The sequence below is a fragment of the Canis lupus genome, chromosome 26 (genome assembly GCF_048164855.1).
Source record: "Canis lupus baileyi chromosome 26, mCanLup2.hap1, whole genome shotgun sequence".
Taxonomy (NCBI): domain Eukaryota; kingdom Metazoa; phylum Chordata; class Mammalia; order Carnivora; family Canidae; genus Canis; species Canis lupus.
In genome coordinates this window covers 8,231,180-8,254,943 of record NC_132863.1, presented here as the reverse complement: position 1 = coordinate 8,254,943, position 23,764 = coordinate 8,231,180, and positions in this window count along the sequence as shown.

Sequence of the window (23,764 nt, the reverse complement as noted above, 5' to 3'; positions counted from 1 at the left end):
CTCGAGACACCCAGCACCCCCATGGCACTCCCATGGCCAAAGCCCCCATGCATCTGGCCTCGTGCTTCCAGCCTTCCTCCCCAGGCACAGGGCTCTGGGCCACAGTCCCTCCTGGCAGCACCTGGCTCCCACTCACCAGAACCAGTCTCATCCAGGACTTTTGAGGTCACTGATTGGTTTCCATCTCCTGGGGGCCTAGCTGCATCCACAGAATGAAAGCACCTGCAGGGACTTTTAAACACCGTCTAGCCATTGGAAGATAAAGTGCCACCCCTGACCCAGCGGCAGCTTGGGCCTCTCCTGGGAGCTGGTTAGAATGTAAGGGACACGCTGCAGACTCTCTGAATTACAATCTGCATTTTAACAAGACCCCAGACTCGAGATCCATGTATGCATTGTAGGGCAAGAGAAAAACCTCCTTCTACCCTCCTTGGATCTCTGGCAGGGCCTCAGAATTAAACTGACATAGACAGATTATCAGGAGAAAAGCATGTGTGTTGAATGTAATATTTTTACATGGAGATGGGAATCTTCAAAGAGAAAATGAAGACACAAAGAAGCCATTAGAGCCACATGGCTATATACCTTTTCAGACAATGAATAATAAATTGTGTACATGACAAGACAAAGTGGCTCGGACTCAGGACAGTAAATTGTGGCCCAGTGACTAGGAATGTATAAGGAGACCTGTGGAAGATAAAGGTGATTTCAGCAGGTTTGTTTGTACAGGCCCATCCCAGGGCCAGCTCCCAGTGCCCAGTGATAAGAGCATTCTCTTCCCAGCACACGAAGGGCACCTTCCTCGTGGGAAATTTTATGGCCTGTTTTAGGGCAGAAAGGGGGAGGTCGGAGAGCCCTTCTGGCATCTGTGCTTTCTCAACCGCATTCAGCTCAAAATGATCAATATGCCACAGTGACATCTTTTGGGGTAGCGTGCTCTGAATCCCTTGGACATGAGAGGTTTTGAGAACCACTGATTTTAGTTTTCTCCTCTCATCTGACACATAAATAAATGAAAAAAGCTTGAGTACCGGAGAGTTGATGCAGCTCTCCCAAGGTTAAACAAGCAGGGTTTCAACATTCCTTTTTTTTTTTTAAAGGATTTTATTTATTTATTCATGAGAGACACACAGAGAGGCAGAGACACATGCTTAGGGAGAATCAGGCTCCCTGTGAAGAGCCCGATGCGGAACCCCAGGATGATGACCTGAGCCAAAGGCAGATGCTCAACCACTGAGCCACTCAGGTGTCCCAGGATTTCAACATTCCTAACCCGGTATCCCTACCCCATGTTGCAGACACTGGCTCAGTAGTCTGCTCGTCTCTATGTTAGAGGAAAGGCAACCCTGGGGTGGAGAAGTGAGAATCTGGAGGGCAATGAGGCCTTCCAGGACCCATTCCCACTTGGAGAATCTTCCTTCCCTCCCTCAAGGAGCAAGGATATCTTGTACCTCGAAGAGGTTCTCAATCACTGACATTGCTGCTTGGCAACCTCAGGAGCTCAAGAAATCGGAGACTAGGCCCTGGGAGGGCATGAGGAGACAGGGAAAGAGGTAGAGCACTCCAGATGGGTAGCTGGCAGTTTCCTGAAGCAAGGGACATAACACGAGGTTTGTTGTGGCAGCTGCAAGGCTGTTCGGGTCCACTTCGAGGGTCAACTGTTGGTCACGTCCTCTCTAAGACCTCCCCCAACAGACATTAAAGAAAACAAAAAACCCCAAACAACTGGGCCTAGGGATTCCTGAGGGAATTCCAACTTGTAGGTTTCCTCTGTACTCCCCAAGCTGAAGGTGTGTGTGTGTGTGTGTGTGTGTGTGTGTGGAGTGTGGTGTTTAAATTTTTCTATATAGTTGTCCTGTTTCCTCTTGGGAGAGAAATAAGGATTTCACTGTCCTTTATGTATATACAATGGAACATTCCTCAGCTACGTAAAAGAATGCAATCTTGACATTTGCAACCACACGCATGGAGCATTATGCTGAGTAAGATAAGTCAGGGGAAGGCAAACACCAATCTGATTTCACTTATGTGGAATTTACGAAACAAAGAAACAAAGAAGAAGGAGACAACCCAAAACACAGGCTCCTTTTTTAAAAACATCTTTTTTCAAAAGACTCTTAACTATAGAGAATCAAACTGGAGGTTGCCAGAGGGGAGGTGGTGGGAGTTGGGGGAAGTAGGTGCTGGGGATTGAGAGGACGCTTACCGGGATGCACCCTGAGCCACGTACACAGCTGTTGAATCACTATGCTGTACACCTGAAACTAATTTAAAAAAAAATAGAATTTCCTCATCCCTGACCTCACAGAACATGGGAGACAATATGCACAGTGGCCACAGGTAGTCGAGGCAGGTAGATTTCAGGAGCCAATTTAGTGCGAATAGTGAGAGTTGGCCTCAAGCAGATCTACTCGATGGGGTTAACAGAGCAAGATGAGAGAAGCGGTGAGGCCCATCAGAGGTGAGAAGAGTCGGGGCATGGTAGACACCAGCAGGCAGTAAAAAGAAATGTAATCTTGTTTAAGGGAACTGAGTAATTGGTGGCTCAGAGGGGTCCAGGGGACAGAGCCCGGGGCACCGCGGAGCAAGGTGGGCTGTTGCTCCTAGGTAGGCCGTGCATGCTTGAGTAAGGTTCTGACCTTGCTGGAGCTCGGTTTTCTTGTCTATCAATGAGGTAAACAGCGTCTTTCTTGCTGGGTTGTTGCGAGGCATAAATATAATGTGGGGTGAAAAAAAAGGGGGGGCAGCCTGGGTGGCTCAGCAGTTTAGCACAGCCTTCACCCCAGGGCATGATTCTGGAGACCCGGGATCGAGTCCCACATCGGGCTCCCTGCATGGAGCCTGCTTCTCCCTCTGCCTGTGTCTCTGCCTCTCTCTCTCTCTCTCTCTCTCTGTGTCTCTCATGAATAAATAAATAAAATTTATATATATATATGTATATATATATATATATATATAATGTGGGGTGTAAAATAGAACACAGGGGGCTCTGGGAGTGGGACCCCTAAATGGCAGCCAGTAATATCTGACCCGGGGGGTTGGAGGGAGAATGGACTTCCCTCAAGGAGTTGTGCTGTAATCTGCCAGATGCTTCACTGGTAAAAAATTATAATTTCCCATTCAGGCCATCTGGAATTTCTAAATCAAAGATATTTCCAGATTGCATACTTTTTTTGTTGTTTAATTTATTTAAAAAAATAGACCTGAAATTACCTGAAATAATCCATTAGCAATTTGGTGACATGGCACAGAGTATATGAGTGTAATTTTGATGAGTGGTCCACAGGCCCTCATTCACCCCGATGTGTGAGGGTCACTCGCATCCCACTAGGGACCACCACACCTTATAAGAATCAATATATTAGGTTCTCTCTATATTTTTTACCTTTGAGACCTACAGCCAGATGGGTATCAGTATGTAGATTAATCATATTTAGGCTCAACAAGGTTGCATTGTCTCATTTGCATAAAGCCATCCTAGCAAGGATGTCAATAGCAACATCTCTTGGGAAACCTATTATTATTTTGGAGGGGAGGAGGGGCGGAGGGAGAGGGAGAGAGAGAATCCTGAGCAGGCTCCGTGTGCTGAGGGCACAGCCCCGGGCAGGGCTCCATCTCACAACCCCAAAATTACAACCTAAGCCAAAATCAAGAGTCAGTCACCCAACCAACTGAGCCACTCAGGTGCCACAGAGTATCAGATTTCTTATTGGCTACATCTTTGTTATGTTAAACGATCCTACAATAAATACAAGTGATTTTTATAAATACAAGTCGTTTTGGCTATATGTGGTGGTTTCCCTATATTATGTTGAAGCCAAAGGACTGACTGTAATGTGAATTGTTGTAGACTTGAGACCCCTTGGGGCTCTTGCGCGCCATGTGGCATGATGGCTCAGGCTTCTGTCATTTGTGTGGCCATGTTCATGTCACTGAACCTCTTGCCTCCCATTTAAGTCATCTACACATAGGAATAATAATGCCTTTGAAGATAATAATAACTAACTTTGGGGGGTAACTATGAGGATTAAATTAAATGAGATACAGTATGCAAAACCACCCAGCCCGTACACAGTGGGTGTGTAGTCAATGGTAGTAAAACTCACTTCAAAATGAGAGGATTTTAAAGCGTTTTTGAAAATTTGAAGAACTGCACTTCTTTTGTTTATTTGTTTAGTGAATCAAAAGTATGTCTTTAGCATCTTTTCTTTCTAGAATACTTTCTTAATTTTCCTTGGCTTTTTGGAAGTTGTATACAAGGCATCCTGCAAATACTGAGCATGAAGATACGAACACACATGCACACATACACGGATGCAAAACTTGGCAGATGCTCTATCTAATGTGTGCGATGGCACATCTCCCCTGCCTTCGTTATCAGCGGAGTGTCTCTGGTGCTCTGTCAAAGAGACATTTAAAAAACACCTGGCAAAACAGAGCCCTAGTGCTCTCCAATTTCCAGCTGTTCCCTCCCACACCCTCTTTTATCCTTGGAGAATGTTGCAAATGGCAGCTGGCCATGGGATTCTCTGCCCTATCTGGTGCCCAGCCAACAGTGACTTGACTTGACTTCACATACTCCTGAGTGTTTGTGATTGTGATATATGCTGGAGATGACTAATAAATAAGTGGCCAGGAGCCCTTTTGAGTAAAACCCTTGCAGTACTGCAGAAACTATGAACATTGACCTAATTATCCAGTCTATAGATTTGGAGGACACCTCATTTTCAGAGTACAAGCTTTTGAATTCCCTTTCTTGGCCACTTCCCCAGAACAAATATCAGCAAATGGCAAGAAAGGACAATTTAAGGCAGGGTTTTGATCATCCCAGGAAAGCACTAGGAACTCCTCCCTGCAAGTCAGGCAGCATATCCCTGCTAACAGCAAGTCTTTTTGTTAAAAGTCATACCTTTTGTTCAAGGAGGAAAGTGGTTGGGAATGCTACTTTTCCTTTCTGCAAACCTGTAAGAGATTAATCAGAATCCACAGCAGGTATTAAAATCAGAGACCTATCCTTTCCATTCCTGACCTTGAGTTGTGTGTGTTTTTTTTTTAGGATTTTATTTATTTATTCACCAGAGACATAGAGAGAGAGGCAGACACATAGGCAGAGGGAGAAGCAGGCTCCATGCTGGGAGCCCGATGTGGGACTCGATCCCACGACCCCGGGATCACACCCTGAGCCAAAGGCAGACGCTCAACCACTGAGCCACCCAGGTGTCCCCTTGACCATGAGTTTATAAAACTCTTTCCTAACCAGGCCTGGCAAGATTTTTCAGACTTGCCATGGGAAATGGAGTAACTGGGGTGATTGTTGGAATGTCAGGCCTCAAGTTAACTTTGCCAGAAACAACTAAGTTATTGGGGCCCTTGCCCCTTGCCCCAGATGCTTTTGTGAAGACAGTTTGTGTGAAAAATATTGGAGTCACAGCTGACTTAGCTCATTGTCCGCAGCATGACTAAATTCAGCAGCAGTTTTTGTGCAGTGAAGTTTTAGAACACTCTAGTGGATTTCATAAGCTTAGGAGAAAGATAAGTCAAGGTGGCAGTGCCTTTAGCATCACCCACTCCTGACCCTAGATAAATGGGGGCATTTATTGCTTCTTGTGTTTATTGGCTGAGGAGACGCTTGTGCCCCCATGGATCCGATTTAATACAGGGAGATATTAAGCACTTTCATGTAGTATTTAAAAAAATCTCTGGAGGCAGCGAGTATTTCAGATCTGAGTGGAGAGAAGAAATAGGAGTGAGCACCAGGAAGAAAATCTCATTTCTTCAACAATCAGCCTCATCTATCTGAAATGATGAGGGGGGAAAAAGTAAGAAAGAAATTACACAAGCTAATACTATTCCATGTTCTATCCTTGAAATACAATTTTGGAGACTTTAAAGGCCTTCTCATGTTACAATGTCTGACTGCATCGCCTGCAAATACCACCGTCTATCAGTAATTTAATCGGGAAAAGAGTATATTGATCCACACGCTTCAGAGAATCCACCTTCTAACCCATCATTAACAAAGACAGAGAATGCTCCCCAAGCTGTGATTTAAATATTTTTCTAAATGGAAATGACTTTTCTGTCACCCGTGAGCAATTGTTTTAATCATTTCTTTGCAAGCTGTGCTCAAGTGAGTGTGTTTGGGAGGTAAAGATGAGATGGTGCTGGTAATACCCACGTTCCCTGCCTCTCATCTCTTCTTATCCTCTGTTCCCCCTTTTCCTATTTGCTTCAGCAGGTGAATTTATCCTGGCTGAATGCTTCAGTTGGGTTGGGAATGTTAACCCCTTTGAGCAATTCTATGTCAAGCTAGGGGACTGGGGTAGGGAGGTGTTGGGGGCTGAGTGGCAAGGGTGTGGGAGAGGTAGGGGGAACCCAGGTCAGCTTTGAGATTTCTACAAACCAGAAGCAGAACCCCTGATGTGTAGTCCCTAGCTGGCCATCCACCCACCTGACTGGACCCCAGTCACTAGGGTTCACAGTTCCCTCCTCTCTCGCCAGCCCCTCTGGTGACAAAATGATTTAAGGCTCTTTTTGTCTGCCCCTAGATCTTTCCCTGAGCCTAGGATCCTAGTAATGATTAATACTGCCACACGGATTTGCAGAGAAAACTTGAGCCTTGACTCCCAGGGGTGCATGCAGGCATGCTGGTTCCGCCACCAGCCTCAGCTGGGCCCATGGGGGGCAGCAGGCAGGAGAAGGAACAGTGGGTTGGCAATGCTGGTCTGTCCTGCAGGAGAAGGCCACTCTAGGTGAGATGTGTCCCCCAAGCCCGCTGTTATCTGAGGCAGGCAGATAGATGATCACAGGAGAAGAGAATCACTATTTCTTGAGCACCACCTATATACCAGTGTCTCCTATGAGGCTCTTTAGAAGCAGACCCTGACCTGAGGACTGGTTTACAGTGATCTACGGGGGAGTGACTATTCAGGGGAAAAGGGAGAAGGTAGCAGGATAGGGAACGAGTTCAACAAGGGTGTAATAACCTCCAGCAGGGTCCTGTGGTGTCCAGCTCCTGCCTAATCCTACTAGGGCCTCAGTGGGCGGCAGGGTACACCTCAGAGGTGGTCTGGACCCATCCAGAAAGCTGAGCTCTCTTTTGGCTCACTGTTTTTGTTTTTAAAGATTTTATTTATTTATTCATGGAGACACAGAGAGAGGCAGAGACATAGGCAGAGGGAGAAGCAGGCTCCCTGCAGGAGCCTGATGCGGAACTTGATCCCAGGACCCCAGGGTCACGCCCTGAGCCAAAGGCAGATACTCAACTACTGAGGCACCCAGGCGTCCCATGGTTCACTGTTGATTAAGGTCTGTGGGTTCATCTCATCTTGGCTTTCCTCCTTGATCAGCTTCCACGGGTCCTGAAACTTGATGTGCACGTCAGCGGTCGTGGAGAACTTTGGTGGGATCAGGGTGACACCCAGTGGAGAGCTTGGGATCTGGCACACGGAGAGACGTTTCCAAACTTGAGTCCGCAGCCCCGGATATTAATCAGTAGGTGAATTTTGAATGAGTGACAAATGCTAAGAAGGCCTGAGCAATTATCTTGCTCTCTCTCTCTCTGTTTTTCTTATTAATCTTTTTTTTTTTCTTATGCAATCTCTACTCTCAACATAGAGCTTAAACTCACGACCCCGAGATCAAGAGTCACATGCTCTATGGACTGATCCAGCCAGACACCCTATTTTCTGAATTGTAATGAACCATTAGACAGAGCTGGCTCATCCTGACACACATGCACCACACCTTCTGGAGCTGTGCTTGTACAGAGAGAACCTCCATTCTGCAATCAGCTTGTTACAAATGAGCATCAGCAATTCCCTTTCTTCATAATCTGAAACACCGTCTTTTTGCTTCATGCTCTGACTGTGCACATCCTCGCTCCTGATGTCACATTTCACAAAACGCCCTTTATCAGCTCCAGAAAGGCTCAGGGCGAGTGAAGGGCTGACAGGTGATGTGATGGGGACTGAAGGCTATTTTGCATTTCTTCCTACATTCCTTTAAGTCTCCTCTAGGAGATTGCTTAATTGCTTTTCAAACAGCTATCATGTCCTCCTAGCTTTACAGCTTCTTCCAGAAGATGATTACAATGTCCTATTATTTTTCAAGCCAAAATAGTGCTTCCTTACCCCTCAGTAATGTATGCACTGTCAATTTCAATAGCATCGGCTGTCTTTCCCCAACATGAATCTCTTTTTCCCCTTTATTCCCCTCCTTTGCTATTGTCATCCTCTTTGACCTTTCTCGGAAGAGCTTCTGAAGCACACAGATATATTTATGGAGTATCTGTACATTTGTGGATGCAATTGATGGGGAGCAGAATATATCACCCCAAAATATGCCACCTGGAATATCGATTATTTTGAATTAAAGTTACTTAAGAAAAAGCCATTGTAAGAAGGACACTCTGACCCTCTTCTGTCCCCCTGAAAGCAGGAAATAAATCCCCTGTGTGAAGGATACTCTCCCAGCACCTGGCAGGGAGGGGGCATCCTGATCACCAGAGATAGAGAATTCAGGATGGAGAAGTCTGCATAAACGAACCTGGCTGCCACTTCCCTAATAGCAACCCCAACCCCAAGCCCCTTTGTTTTGTCAAATTTTCACAAATTATTGCTTCTTTGTCTAAAAGGCAAAAAGCTGCCAGCTTTGGTCACTTCTCTGAGTCTCATGCCTCTATGAGTTCCTGTGTATATGAGATTAAATCTGTTTTTCTCCTGTTAATCTGATTTATGTCAATTCAATTATTAGGCCAGCCAAAGAACCTAGGAGGTAAGAAGGGAAATGTTTCCCTCCCCCACACAATTAAAATTTAAACACTCTCCATTTTGTCTAATGTTGACATTTCTCATTTCTGGAAGCAAGAATTTACTTAAACGTTAATAACTATATGTGTGATGTACTTTTCAGTGCATACTTCAGTCCTGAGAAGAGGAGAAAGATACCGTGCAGCTCTCTCATCTATTAGAACTGTGGGTTTGTTGAAAAGAGACATGTAATTGGAGACCTAAAGCCTAGTTGGAAATGTATTACTTTATCTTATTCCAGAAACGTAAGAGAATGTAGACTTTGGAAAGAAGATGGAATTTAACTCCTGTTTGTTATGGCTCACAGCTTGAATGGGGCTTCTGTGATAACTATTTTTTGAAGTTGCTGATGAATTTAAGTTTAAAAGAAAGGAAACATTCCTGTCCTTCTCTTCAAAACCTCCTGCCCTCATGTGACATAGTATTGCTTTTTTTTTCTTTTTTCTTTTTTATGATTATTTTTCAAAATGGACACTCTGAGCAATGGGAAGGTATACGATGGCTAGAATACACACTAGGGGTTGGAATTTGGATTTGGGTGCTCCGGATCCCACATCCCCGAGGCTCCTGAGAAGGAAGGTGAAAGAACTGAGTGAGTTGTGAGGTATGAGCTTCATTAACGTTGGGCAAGCATCAGAAGATGCCCCCAACTCCTGACTTGGGGCTTCTGGGGCACAGGCTGCGTTGAGAGTGTGGCTCAGACTGGCAGGCCTGCATAAAGTTTCTTGGTTCCTGCCACTCCGAATCTGTCACCCAGTCTGTAGCAGGGGATGCAACTAGCCATGGGACAAATAGCTTATGCCACTCCGGTATAGATGGAGAAGCTACAACGACGGAGAGGAAGAAGAGCTCGTCTCCCAGACTAGCCCAATGAAACTGAGTTCCAGGTGCCCCCAGTGATAACTTTCTTGATCCAGCACCCTCAGTGCCTGTCTTGTCACTCACCTCACTTTCCCACACCCTGACTCTGATCTCTGGAATCATCTCTCCAAGGAATTACTTCTGCTCGTATCCCTCTTTCAGGGCCTGTTTCTGAATCAAGACAAAACATGTGTCCAGAACATGAGAGACTCCTCAGTCTGGGAAACGAACTAGGGGTGGTGGAAAGGGAGGTGGACAGGGGGTGGGGGTGACTGGGTGACGGGCACTGAGGGGGGCACGTGATGGGATGAGCACTGGGTGCTATGCTATATGTTGGCAAATTGAACTCCAATAAAAAACAAAAACAAAAACAAATAACAAAAAACATGTGTCCGGTTCTGTCCTTAGCAGGCAGGCCTCATACAGGGGAGCTGGAAGCAGAACAGGACGTGGGCAGAAGGCCTGGCACGCAGAGGGGCAGGAAGTGACGAGGCAGGGCCATAGGTCTAAGCCCAGGGGTCCCCAACCACTAGCAGAGCCGGGCACACTGAGTGTCTGGGAGTCTGACCCAGAAGATTTACAATTCCTTCCTCGTTGGGGAAGAGATGGTGGGAGGCAGAGTGGTGCAAATTTGGGATTTCCCTCAGTGTCCAGCCAGCCCAGCCCTGAGACAAAAGCCAGAAGCCAGAAGCGAAAGATTCACTTCGAACCCGCTCGGGTTCGTCCCTGGCTGTGCCCACATCAGTGTGGCAAGCCTTAAGCTGCCTGGGCTGGGCACTCCCCGCAAGCTCCCATCCGGGCAGGGGGACAGAATCCGATTTGACTCTATTTTATATTCAAAGCTTCGTGTGCCCTTCCCGGCCACCCCTCGCTCTCAGATCCATCACGCCAGGACTTAACTGGCCAAACAAAGCAGTTCTGCCTTTCGTCCGCCTCCCGGTGTGAACACACTCAGGGCTGCGAAAATCTTGTAGTGCCGCCTTCCGGGTGTATTTTATTAAAAGGTAAGATCATGCTCGAAGCAAAGGTCAGGCAAACATTTGCTTAACGCTTCAGTCCTCAACCGGCTGGGGAGTATTTCCTCAAGTTGGAAGCTGAGGAAGACGGCCCCAGGTTAAGACAGGTCTTTACTTAAAGGTCAAACCAAAATATAATGGGAAAGATGAAAACAGCTGGAAATAGGCTTCTTCTTCTTCTTCTTCTTCTTCTTTCTTTTTCTTTTTTTAAAGATTTTATTTATTGGGGATCCCTGGGTGCTCAGTGGTTGAGGGTCTGCCTTTGGCCCAGGGCGTGATCCTGGAGTCCCGGGATCAAGTCCCACATCGGGCTCCCAGCATAGAGCCTGCTTCTCCCTCCTCCTGTGTCTCTGCCTCTCTCTCTCTCTCTGTCTATCATAACTAACTAACTAACTAACTAACTAACTAACTAAATACATAAATCTTTAAAAAAAAGGATTTTATTTATTTATTCATGAGAGACACAAAGAGGGAGAGAGGCACAGACACAGGCAGAGGGAGAAGCAGACTCCATGCAGGGAGCCCGATGTGGGACTCGATCCCTGGGCTGAAGGCAGGCACCAAACTGCTGAGCCATCCCGGGATCCCCCCCACCCTTTTTTTTTTAAAGGGAGACTGGTTCTAAGTAGAGACTTGCTTTTGCTTTCAAAGTTTCAATGATTCACAGTCAGTTTTAGAAACACAGTTGTTCTCTGAAACAAATGGGTAATTGAGGAAGTGCAGGCACAAATTTAAACAGGAGGAAGTGACCAAGTATTGGGGGTGCCAACACCCCCTTTCCCAACACCACCCAACCAAGTGCTTTGCTTCTTCATGACACCTGCTTTCCAGGTGCTCTAATGTTCTGGATGGTTAGGCCCAGGGTCCCATTTCCCAAAGGGACAGGTGGACTGGGGACTAGAGTAGCTACTTTTTTTTTTTTTTAAAGACAGCGAGAGAGTACGAATGGTGGGGAAAGGGACAGCAGGAAAGGGGGAGAGAGAATGTTAAGCAAGCGCCATGCTGACACGGGGCTTGATCCCATGACCCTGAGATCATGACCTGAGCTAACATCTAGAGTCAGATGCTCACCTGACCAAGCCACCCAGGTGCCCCAAGGTAGCTATTCTTGAATCTGTTATGGGCCAGATACTTGACATCGCACAGGTGCCAGCAGTGCAGGGCCCTTTGGCTAGAGGAAGGGATTACAGAGACCAGCAGGTCTCTGGGGAGAATACGCAGGGTTGAGAAACTCCCCAATTTTCCTATAGCCCCACATGTAGGAGATTGCCCATACTTGGATCAGGCTCCAGACCATGCATCCTTATTTCATAATCAAGTGAATGATGAGGTGCGGTTGCTGTGTGGTGCTTTCCCAAGCCTTGGCCATGCCCTCCCATAGCAGCCCCAGTAGCTTTGCTCATCATTGGATCTAATCAAACCCTCTCTGAAACCTGTTGGACTCACCAGGTGGTATAAAAATGGCACTCTGATGTACCTAGATTTGACAGGTGGTTTTGCCTGTCTGAGATTTATGGCAGGTAGTTAGTTAACTTCTTCAAGATTCATTGGTACTAGTTATGTTTTTGGAAATACTGCTTTATTGATTGGTAAATACTTCCTGTAACCCCTCAAGTGTCCTTTTCCTGACATCCTATCTCTCAAGCTCTTCCTCTGGGATCACCAGGATCTCCAACAGTTAGAAGGTTCATTAATGCCTAAAACTGCATTTGCCCTCAGGATTCTGCTCCATCCTGACAGTGAGAGTAATACTGTTTGACAAGCTAGTCTAGCTAGCTCCTGGACACTACTATTGCACTTTTCATGTGAGACAGATAAATCACCCTTTAAGCTGCTGAGAATTTGCTTACTTGCAGCTCAGTGAATTCCCCACTGATAAGTGCGCTATTTCCAGGACCATGCCATGTGTGTGGCCTACACTCAGTTATCCGAGTAACAACTTGGGCATGTGGTCTAAAGGAAGGAGACTAAGAATCTCCTCTTGATTAGAGGAGAGAATCATAAAGAGGAGAATCTTTGACAAAGTAAGTACTTCAGGGTAGTCTGAGAAGGATAATTTGAATCTCTTCATTTTGGAAAAGAAAGAGAGAGAGAGAGAGAAGAACGATCCATAACATGTACTCACGGGATGAAAGGGTTATTAGAAAGAAAACTTTGGAAACTGCTGAGTGGTAATATTTCTAACCCAAGTTAATAACTTGCTGGAAACCCAAGAGGAAGGCAGTTCGTCTTAGCTTTGCCATTAAGCACAAAGCCAAAGCTCTCAGAATGTGATTTATAGCCCTCAGAGCTCTGTGGATTTCATTACAAAGTACTAAATAAAGCCTGGCACCTCTCAAGGTGTCCCATAGCCCAGGATATGGAGAGATATGGGGTTTTTGCCAAGGTCAGACTGCAGGCAGCAGGGAGCCCATGGATATGAGTTGGTTAAAGAAGAAACACAACACACACACACACACACACACACACACACACGATATGGGTAGTAGGTAGGAGCACTATGTCTGAATCTCATGCCTGCTGTGGCAGATTATAATTTCCAAAGATGGTCCCATCAACGTATTCTTCTTATAATGGATATAGATCCTCTCCCATCAGGAGGTATGTGTGTGGGGTGTCTCTTCCCCACTTTGCACCTGGTGGGTCTGTGACTATGATGGAGGGGTAAGTCATATAAGGCGATGAACTTTCGCTGGCCCTCCCAGGGTCTTTGACCTCGAAATCCTGCCACCAGCCACATGGAAAGGCCACTGTAGATGTTCTGTCCACAAACCTAGCTGATGGTCAGCATTGACCAGCCATCGTCAGTATTATCATCAGCAGACATGGGAATGAGTGAAGCTTCAGAAGATGCCAACCGTGAGCCTTTGAGCTGCTCCGGGGGAGCCATATGATGCAGAGATGAGCTATCCCTATCGAGAACTTTCCAAACTGTAGGCTCATGGGCAAAAAAATGTTATTTTAAAACACTAAGTTTAGGAGCAGTTTGCTATGCAGCAATTCTTCGGAGTGTAGTGCTAACAAGAGTTGCTCAGATATCACCCGTGACAGAGAATGTATCCAAAGGGACAGAGTCTACCAACATATTAGCAGATCCAAGTGAATATGGGAAGGCGACACTCTGGGTCTTAACAAAGCCTCCGTCAGGCCTGACTTTGTGGGGTTGATTGGCAGAAATACTGCCTGTGGTTCTGGCCCTGACCTTTAAATGGCCCTGGTTTTACTTTCCCTGTTGGTGGCTTTGTTGAGAAACAATTCAAGATAAAAGTCAAGGGATATCTGACAGAGACCACCAATTGATTTCCCAAATCTATTTTCTCCTTCTTCCTTTGGTAGCAAGTTCCTGAATCGTAGCAGTGCACAGATCACTCAGAAAAAAGATTCCTGCTGCAGGCACTTGTGATGTGCCATTGGGCCCATCTGGGCTTGCTGCAGCCGAGGGCACGGGTCCACACACTGGCCTTCGTTAATTGTTTTTTCCTCTCTGCCATATTCATTTTACTTGGCTCCTTTCTTAATTGAAATATGAGCTCACATAACCTAAAATTCACTATACTAACCATTTTAATGTGTATAATTCAGAGGCAGTTAGCACATTCACAATGTTGTGCGATCATGATTATGATCTGATTTTGGAGCATATCACCCAGAAAGAATCCCTGTGAAGCAGTTCTTCCCAAACCCACCTGCCCACAGTTTTTGGCAAACACCAGTCTACTTTCTATCTCTATGGGTTTTCCTATTCTGGACATTTTCTTTAAGTGGAATTATATATGTGGCCTTTTGTTGTCTGGATTTTTCACTTAGCACAATATTTTCAGGGTTTGTCCATGTTTTAGCATGTTATAGTATTTTATTTATTTTTTTATGCTGTGTAGTATTCTATTGTACGGAGATAAACTGCATTTTATTTATCTATTGATTAGTGAATGGACATTTAGGTTGTTTCCACTTTGGGGCTATTATGAATAATGCTTATATGAATATTCATGTAAATGTGGACATGTGCTGTCATTTCTCTTGGGCATATACATAGATCTTGTTATAATCATACTACATTTAACTTTTTGACAACAGCTAAAATGTTTTTTGTAGTGACTGTACCATTTTACTTTCTGACCAGCAATGTATTAGTGTTTCAATTCCTCCACATCCTTTCCAACGCCTATTATTATTATTATTATTTATTATGGCCATCCTAATATATATGAAGCAGTATTTCAACTATTTGTTGAAAATAATATATTTTCCCCACTGGATGATCTTGGCACTCTTATAAATCAATTGGCTATAGATATGGAGTTTATTTCTGGACTCTCAATTTTATTCCATCATTATCTTCATATGTGGTTGATCAGTTTGCTAGCATTTTTTTTTTTTTTTTATGATAGTCACAGAGAGAAAGAGAGAGGTAGAGACATAGGCAGAGGGAGAAGCATGCTCCATGCACCGGGAGCCCGATGTGGGACTCGATCCCGGGTCTCCAGGATCCAGCCCTGGGCCAAAGGCAGGCGCCAAACCGCTGCGCCACCCAGGGATCCCTGCTAGCATTTTTTAAAGGATTTTTTGCATCTATATTTATAAAGGGTATTGGTTGTAGTTTTCTTTACTTGTGGTGACTTTTTCTTTGGTGTCAGTGTAATACTGGCTTCATAGACTGAATTAAGAAATGTTTCTTCCTCTTATATTTTTTAGAAGATTGTAAGAATTGAGGTTCATTCTTCTTTAAATAATAGCATTCACCAATGTAGCCATCTGGTTCTGAGCTTTTCTTTGTTGGAAGTTTTGTTTTGTTAAATGATTCAATCACTATACCAATTGTAGATCTATTTGGATTTTAAATGCCTTCTTTGGTTAGCCTTGGAATTTATCCATTTCATTTAGGTGATTTAATTTGTTGGCATAGAATTGTTCATGGTATTCTCTTATAATCTTCTTTATCTCTGTAAGGCTGGTAATAACATTCCCAATTTCTTTTAAGATTTTAGTAGTTTGAACCCCCCCCCACACACACACCTTTAGTCATATAGCCAGTTTTGTCAGTTCTCTTGCTCTTTTTTTAAAGAACCAATGTTTGATTTTACTGATTCACTCTAGTGTTTTTCTGTTCTCTATTTCATTCATCTTCATTCTAATCTTAATTGTTACCTTCCTTCTGCTTTTTTTGAATTTAGTTTACTCTTCCCTTTCTGGTTTTTAAGGTATAATATTAATTTGAGGTATCTCTTCTTTCTTGATGTAGGCTTTTATAGCTGTAAATTTCCCTGTAAAAACTGCTTAACTGCATCCCTGATGCTGTGTTATGCCTTCATTTTCATTCATCTGAGAGCATTTTCTAATTTCTTTTGTGATTTCTTTTTTGACTCACTGATTACTTAGGAATGTATCATTTAATTCATCTGTATTTGTCAATTTCTCAGGTTCCTCTCTATTTTTGATTTTTAATTTCAATCCATTGTAATCAAAGAAAATAACTTGTGTGATTTCAATTCTTTTAAATTTACTGAAGCTTGTTTTATGGCCTAATTTGTGGCCTATCCTGGAGAATGTTTCACTGCTTGAGAAGAATTTATTATTCTTATGTTTTGGGGTAGAGGGTTGTCAGGTAGGTTGAGGTTGTTAATAGTGTTGTTTAAGTCTTCTATTTCCTTGTTTATCTTCTGTAGGCAATTCTGTCCGTTATTGAAAATGGGACATGAAGCATCCAACTAGGACTGTTGAATTTCTTATTCCTCCCCTCAATTCTGTCAGTCTTTGGGGCACCTGGGTGGCTCAGTGGTTGAGCATCTGCCTTTGGCTCAGGTCATGATCCCGGGGTCCTGGAATCAAGTCCTGCACTAGCTCCCCTCAGGGAGCCTGCTTCTCCCTCTGCCTATGTCTCTGCCTCTATTTCTGTGTCTCTCATGAATAAATAAATAAAATCTTTAAAAAAATTTGTCACTCTTTGTTTCACCTATTTTGAAGCTCTGTTGTTAGGTGCATATGTATTTGTAATCACTATAACTTCTTTATGAATTTATCCTTATATAGATATGGTAACATGTTTTTCTTTAAAAGTCTATTTTATCTTGTATTAGTATAGCCATCACATGTCTCTTATGGCTGTTATTTGCTCATACTTTTTTGCATCCTTTTACCTTCAACCTATTTGTATCCTTGAATTTAAAGCAGATCTCCTGACATCAAAACTAATATAACACTCTATGTTAATTTAATTTCTTCAATTAAAAAAAATACAGTATGTCTCTTGTAGACAACATACGTTAAATCATGTCTTTTAATCCATTCTGTTAGCCTCTGTTTTCTTTATTGGATTGTTTAATCCATTCACAATCAATATTATTGATACAGTTGGATTTATGTCTGCTATTTTACTTTTTGTTTTCTGTATTACTCTCTCTCTTTTTTTTGTTCTTCTGTTTCTCTTTTACTGCTTTCTTTTCATGAAAGAAATACTTTCTAATGTAGCATCCTAATTTCTCCAAGAATTTTTCCCTATATGTATTTCAGGAATATTCTTAGTAATTATTCTATCACTTACCATATACATTTTAACTTATCGAAATCTAATTTAGTTTTATACTAACTAATTGTCTCTATTAACGCAGCTGAGAAAAGAAAGGAGTGCTAATATATATTCAGAGGGATTATGTCTCAAGTAACTGTTAATAAATATTTGTTCAATGAATGGATAGTGAACCAAAAACAAAAGAAAATGTATTTCAAGAAGAAATATGTGATCAACTGTGTATGTCAAAGGTGCTATAAGGATGATGAAAGTTGAGAATTGATCACTGGGATTGGTAACATGGAGGCATTAGTGGAATTCTGAGGGTAAAAGCCCAGTTAGAGTGGGTTCTAGGATGTATAGAAGCTGAGGAAGTGGGGAGAAGCAGGCTACTCTTCAGGAGTAGTTAACGATAAAAGTGAACAGAGAAATGGGACTTAAAGGAAAATATGAGGTCAGCAGAAAATGTTTTAAAAGATGAAGGATTGTGCAGCATTTAGTATGCTGAAGGTATAACTCAATAGGGAGGTTTATGAAGAAGGTTAGTATCCAAGTTGAGAACTGCCTGAGGTTGAAGAATGAGCAATTCATCCATTGGATATCAAGATGTTAACAAGGAGATGTTCCTTTTGTCTCTGAATTCAGCAAAAACAGAAACAACCTTAAATCTAAGGATCATTTAACAAAAGCCACCAGACACATCCCCAAAGAACCACCATAAGAGGTGGGTAAGCCAGCGTTATGGGGTGGCCATCATCTCACCCCTTTTTAGGGACTGTTCAAAATGGTAGCTACTGGGCAGCCCGGGTGGCTCAGTGGTTTAGTGCCGCCTTTGGCTCAGGAAGTGATCCTGGAAACCTGGGATCGAGTCCCACGTCAGGCTCCCTGAATGGGGCCTGCTTCTCCCTCTGCCTGTGTCTCTGCCTCTCTCTGTGTGTCTCTCATGAATAAATAAATAAAATCTAAAAAAAAAAAAAAATGGTAGCTACTAGCAACATGCAGCCACTTAAATGTAAATTAATTAAAATCAAGTACAATTCAGCAAGTTCAGCTTTTCAGTGCACTGACTACATTGTGGCATTACATGAAGTTCATTACATGAAGTTGGGCAGCATTGGTCTAGAACAGTTGGTAGAGAGAAAAAATGGCTAGAGTAAGCGGTTCTCAGCCTTTGTGGAGAATGCTGTACATTTCCCCGCTCTGTTAGTTCATTGGATTTTTCCCCCCAATTGTATGTTTGGATGTGCTCCAGATCTGCTGCTGGGCTGACTGGAGCAGGAGCAAGGAACTGGAGAGAGATGGTGGGCAGTGGGAAGATAGAAGGCAGCACTCAGGCAGGGGTGGAGAAACATTCTCTTCTAACCATCCTCATCCTCCTAAACATAGGTTAGTGAACACATGGTAGACACGTTGGTATCTGCTGGTTCTCTTTTGGCTTTTAATTCTTTGATTACTTTTTAGCTACATGATGAAATACATAACACATTTTCTTATGAGGCACATTTTAAAGTTTGCCTTAGTCCTCATTGTCATTCATCTTCAACAAAAAATTTAATTTGGGTATGATTTGGGGCATCAGAAATAAAGTTAAGGAGAATAACAGAATCTGCCAGGAGAGAGGTACATTTGCAGCCACCATCTGTCTCTGGCTGCACAAGGTGCACACTAGACCCTCTACCACACTGTGCGTGGATGCACCCAGGCACTTATTCGCTATTTTGCTAACATGTACTAGCAAGTCTTTAGGAAAAAAAAAAAAAGCCATAGCGTTTATGCATTGTTTCAAGTTTTATTCCTTTGTGCAGAAGATTTTTTAAAAGTTAATTGTTAAGGATTATATTAAAATCCTATTTTATGTCTTCTAGCACCTTTGACATGACTTTAGCAACACTTAATAATATTTTCATTCCCACAATCCCCTCTGTGCGGTCTTGAAATGGATTCTTATACCTCCTAAATTATTGTGATCTCGAGTAGTGTTTCTGCTGAGGAACTGGGGTGTGAGAATTCATTCCTTTCATTAGTTTATAAAATGTTTGCTACAGTTATTGCTAAAGCCTGAGTTAACGGAGATGCTCCTATAATAGGCATGCCAGTCAACTAAATAGTGAGGTCTTATTTGAAAATCTTTCTTTTTTTTTTAATTTTATTTATTTATGATAGTCACACAGAGAGAGAGAGAGGCAGAGACACAGGCAGAGGGAGAAGCAGGCTCCATGCACCGGGAGCCCGACATGGGATTCGATCCCGGGTCTCCAGGATCGCGCCCTGGGCCAAAGGCAGGCGCCAAACCGCTGCGCCACCCAGGGATCCCTGAAAATCTTTCAAAAATAAATACTTCTTGAACAAATTCAGAGTATATTTACTGAGAATCTATTACATGCCAGATACTGTTCAGGACCCAGGGATACAACAGCAAAGAAGAGAGAGCCTTTGTCCTCATGGAGTTTCCCTTCTAAAGATGAGAGACAGGTAATAAAGAAATGTTAAATATTTCAAATATTTCCTGATTTCAAGTCAGGAAGCAGTGAGCATTTGAAGAAAAAAGAAAAGGACAAGGGAATAGTAGAAAATGCCTGTGAGTAGTTGAGAAATAGTCTCTGAAAACTTTCACTGCTATTTGAACAAAAGCATTGGAATCGGCCACACAAACATCTTCAAGGCAGAAGACAAAGCAAGGGTACACCCGGAGAAGAAATCCTGCTGGCTGTGGCTGGAGGGCAGAAGGTAGAGCATCAGTGGCAAGGAGATGCGTAACTATGTGGAACTGGATCATGCCGCCTTGTAGACCATGGTAAGATTTCTGGATTTCATTCTGTGTGAGATGGGATTGGCTTCAAAATTATTCAGTGAGAGGATGGAAAGGGAAAAGTGAGTAGAGGTAAGGATGAAACAAGAATAGTCAGGTGTAGATAATTGAATGAGAGTTCATCATTTCTTTACTATTGTGTATCTTTATACATTTTCTTTTGTAAAAAGATTAAATTTATTTACTTGAGTCAGAGAGCACACGGGTGTGTGAGCACATAAGAAGGGGGAAAGGAAGGGTAGGGAAGAGGGACAAGCAGCCTCTATGGTAAGTGCAGAGCCTGGGGGGGCGGTGCTTGGGGGTCTTGGTCTCACAACCCTGAGCAGAAAACAAGAGTCAGCTGCTTAACCAACTTAGCCACTCAGGTGCCCCTCTTTGTACATTTTCTTAAAATACTTTTTAAGCATTAGAGAAAAAACACATAAATCAAGCCACTCCCACTCAAAATCTTCTATTACATTTGTTTTAAATTAATTAATTTGATAGTTGTATAACTATTAATTGTTTCCATCTGCTTCTTTAGTTTACCCTTCCTAGGTTTTTATGTTGGGTGTTTAGTTAATTTGTTTTACTTTTTTCCATTTTTTGAACATATTTAATAATTTTTTTCTGATAGCTGCTTTAGCTATATTGTATAGATTTTCATGCCATTAGAAATTATTCTTTTTTTAAAAGATTTTATTTATTTATTCATGAGAGGGGCAGAGACATAGGCAGAAGGAGAAGCAAGCTCCCTGTGGGGAGCCTGAAGTGGGACTTGATCCCGGGACCCCAGGATCATGACCTGAGCTGCTCAACCACTGAGCTACCCAGGAGCCCCAGAAAGTATTATTTTCTTTAAAAAAGATTTTATTTCTTTATTTATTTGACAGAGAGAGAGTGAGCGAGTGAGTGTATAAGGAGGCAGGGCGGCACACAGAGGGAGGGAGAAGCAGGCTCCCCACTTTTCAGCTTTGACTCAAGCATTGTGTAGCTTTTCAAAATTTTCAGGTGGAGTGAGGTTTTTTGGCTTGTTATTAATTTCTAGTTTTATTGCATTGTGGTCAGAGATCACTGCTTATATTATTTCTGTATGGGGGAATTTATTAAAGATTCTTTTATGATTCAAGAGATGGTCAAATTTTATGTCTTCCATGACATTTGAAAAGGTATGTTCTTTATTATGGAGTTCAGAGTTCAATATACATCTGTCACTTCTATGTTATTGATGAGATGATATTTAGAACTTCTGGATCCATCTTAAGTTTTATTGGTTCTCCTGCTCAGTCTTCATTAGAGAGAGGTGTGTTTAACATTCCTATTATCCTAGGTTTCTGTGTGTTTTTACTCGTATCTCTGATAGTTTCTACTTTATGATACGGGGTGTTTTGGGGTATAGATATTAATAATTCTTATGTATTCTTTCATGATTTGTAGCTTATAGAAATACCTTTCATAGGCGTTTTTGGGTCTTAATTTTACTTTATCAGATATCAGTCTTAAATCCCCTTCTTTCTTATGTTTCCTTTCTTGGTGTATCTGCTTATCATTTTACTTTGTATCTTTTGGAATCTTTGCATTTTAAGTGTGTGTCTTATTTTTTTAAAGATTTATTTATTTTAGAGAAAGAGGGGAGGGGCAGAGGAAGAAGGAAAGAGAGTCTTTTTTTAGCTTATTTTATTTAAATTCAATGGCTAACACACAGTGTATTATTAATTTCAGATGTGGAGTTCAGTGATTCATCAGTTGCATATAACACCCAATGCTCATCAGATCACATGCTCTCCTTAATGCCCATCACCCAGTTACCCCATCCTTCCACCCACTCCTCCTCCAGCAAACCTCAGTTTGTTTTCTAGAGCTGAATCTCTTATGGTTTGTCTCCCTCTCTGTTTTCATCTTATTTCATTTTTCCCTCTCTTCCCCTATGATCCTATTTTGTTTCTTAAATTCCACATATGAGTGAAACTGTATGATAATTGTCTTTCTCTGACTGGCTGATTTCGCTCAGCATAATACCTTCCAGTTCCATCCTCATCAATGAAAATGGTAAGATTTCATCCTTTTTGATGGCTAATATTCCATTGTGTACATACACCACATCTTCTTTATTCATTCATCTGTTGATGGACATCTGGGCTCTTTCCATAGTTTGGCTATTGTGGACATGGCTGCTATAAATATTGGAGTGCAGGTGCCCCTTCAGATCACAGTGTTTGTATCCTCTGGGCAAATACCTACTAGTGCAATTGCCAGGTCATAGGATAGCTCTATTTTTAACTTCTTGAAGAACCTACGTACTGTTTTCTAGAGTGGCTGCACCAGCTTGCATTCCCACAGCTGTGTAAGAAGCTTCCCTTTTGAAGGAGAGAGAATCTTAAGCAGACTCTGTGCTGAGCGCAAAGCTCGACATGGAACTCAGTCTCACCACCCTGAGATCACACCTGAGCAGAAAGAGTTGGATGCTCAATCAACTCTGCCACACCGGCTCCCCAAGTGTGTTTCTTGTATATATTATGGGATTGTTGTTTTTGGTAGTTCATCTGAAATCTCTTTTAATTAGGAGTTAAGCTCATTTGGATTTATGAATATGATTATTATGTTTGGTCTCAGTTATGTTATGAGCTATGTAAGAGGAAAGAGATGGTCAGTTCAAGTATAGCTTCTTCTTCATGGGCTGAAATCTACACAACTTTGTAGTAGTAAGGGAGCTACTTTTGTTGGGGGTGGAGTGGGGAAGGAAAGTGGTTCTAGAGACTGCAGTCCTTGAACAGTGCTGTGGATAATGCCAAGACTGGTGGAGGGGTAGTAGCAGGGTGTGGAGATGAAGGAATGATGATGTGGCTAATATCTATTCACCTTTCTTACATAGAAATAGAATTTTTAATTGGATAAATTAGAAATGTGAGCACTCAGTGAATCATATTTCCCAGCCTCTTTGCAATCAGTTGTGGCCACATGACTAAGTCCTAGACTTAGTACATTTGATGTGTGAGTATATTTAATGTGTGCAGCTTTTTAGTTTACTTTTAAAATGCAAGAGCCATGCCCTCCATCCTCCATCCCTTTCCCCCGTTCTCCTTTCCTATCAGCTAAATGCAGATGAGATACCATAACCCAGAGCACAATATAAAAACTGGAACTTGAGAATGACCAGATTTCTGTCATTATTGGGGTGCCCTGACAGCTCTGAATCTCTTATCTGGATGCTTTTTTGTAAAAGAAATAAGCTCCTATGTTGTTAAGCTACCGTATTTTGTGGCCACCTGATTAAGGCAGTCTAAAACAGATGCTCTTACCTGGGAGCACACAGACCTGTGAGTGTTCTCTCCAGTCCTGTGTAAGATAGTGTGGAGGCTGGAGGAGGAGCAGCTTCCTGGGATCAGGATCCCTTCAAATTAATGTATCAGAGTTTCTATCTCAGCATAGAAGACTGAGCCCTCTCATGTATCTTTCTTCAGTCTGAGATACCCATTATAATATTAGACAGTTATAAAAGAAAATACGAGTCTGGCCAGCAGTTAATAAATGATGTAAATTTCTATATGTTGGATGCAAGGTGGAGGAGAAAACTGAGTGGATAAAATCACAACCAGAATAAATGGAAAGAGGTTGCCTGGAAAAACCCGGGATAGGTTCTATATGCAGAGATGGTGGGCACCAGAGAATGTGAAGGTGGAGAAGCAGGGATAAAATAAGAGGACTAATTAACAATTGCATCACAAAGAGTCCAGCCTTCACTCCCCTCTCTCTCCCTCACCAATTCAGAGTTCAGACATCC